This window comes from Chrysochloris asiatica, unplaced genomic scaffold, assembly GCF_000296735.1.
Source record: "Chrysochloris asiatica unplaced genomic scaffold, ChrAsi1.0 scaffold00058, whole genome shotgun sequence".
Lineage (NCBI taxonomy): Eukaryota > Metazoa > Chordata > Mammalia > Afrosoricida > Chrysochloridae > Chrysochloris > Chrysochloris asiatica.
This window is the reverse complement of record NW_006408576.1, coordinates 17,808,679-17,810,287: the sequence shown is the minus strand read 5'-3', so window position 1 is coordinate 17,810,287 and position 1,609 is coordinate 17,808,679.

Sequence of the window (1,609 nt, the reverse complement as noted above, 5' to 3'; positions counted from 1 at the left end):
GTATTAGTCATGTTTTATATCCATTGTGCCCCTCCTATCATGTTCTTCTGGCTCTTTATCGCCCCCCTGTGGTGTTCTTTTATCTTAAAAACCCACTGCTATCAAGTGGATTTCTACTCATGGAGATCCTATAGGATGGAATAGAACTGCCACAAGGGTTTCTGAGGTTGTACATCTTTATGGGGACAGGAATTTTCTCACTGACATGCAGCAATTGGATGAACCTTGCAGTAAGCAGCTTAATATTTGATAAATGTAGCAAGTTGAATTTCAAATTACAAACATAATTTGGATCTTGATCTGTTAATGAAAAAGACTACTTGAAATCTGGACATGACTGTGTCTGAAAATTTAGTACTACTAGATACCACTGCACCTCGGAAACTATACAGGGTCGCTATGGGCCGAAATTGACTCGACCGCACATAACAACACAGATAGCGATAAGGATCAGAACTTTCATGTAAACCTTTTTTTTTTTTTTTAATGATAGTCATTAACCATGCGTGCCTATGTTCAAGACACAGTACAAGAGCTGTGGAGGACACCAAAATAATATCATCTACAACCTAGCAAAATTGAAGCGACCGAGTATGGGGCCTGGATACTCAGAGAAGAAGAAATAAGGTCCCATTTTTATTGTATGCAATTTGCAGAGGTGAAATTCTATTTACTTTTTTATTTGGTATGCTATCAATATGGTAATGCTAAATAAAGGCATTTTATACCTCAGATGAACAGGTCCAGCCAATTTAAACCCAAAATACACGAAGACAATTAATTATAGATAACTGATGTTTTTAAAGGTTTAGTACTTAGGCATAACACAATGAACATAAATTTATATCACAATTTGACTAGCCTTGAAATCTGAGTAGGATTAATATTTTATTCCTAACCTAGGAATCGGGCTGCTAACCGCAAGGTCAGCAATTCGAAATTACCAGCAGTTCCTCGGGAGAAAGATGAGGCATTCTGTTCCCGTAAAGATTTGCAGCCTCGGAAACCCTGTGCTTGGTCATTATTAGTCTGAACCGACTCCATGGTACTTAACAACAAACCATTTTACAACAGAGAAAAATGAATGTGCCATTCATTCATTCTTCATTTAAAAGTGTGTGTCCAGGGGGCTTCAAAGAGTTCAAGGAAAAATGGAGTTCAAAGATGAAAGGTTTCTGTAACTTTTTGAATCCCCTTCATATTCCAAATTGCTGCTGCTGCTGTGTGCCCAGGAGTCACTTCCAAGATTCACAGCGGCCCTGTATAGGGTTCCCGAGTTTGTAAAATCTTTATGGGAGCAGAAAGCCTAATCTTTCTCCCATGTAGTGACTGGTGGATTTAAATTGCTAACCATGTGGTTAGCAGCCCAATGTGTAACGCAGCAGGCCACCATGTTTTATTCAGTATCATAAAGTCACTAAACTGCAAAGAACTGACGTTATACAAAAGGTCGTAAAACAGAACAATTCCAGTGCAAGCTAAATGGGCTGAGATAATTTCAAGAAGCTGGCTGGAAGATTTGAGCTCCTATACTCCCTGTAAAAATGATACATACCATTATTTTAACTGAAATGAAAAGTTCATTATTACTTAAAAAGTAGTTACTTTG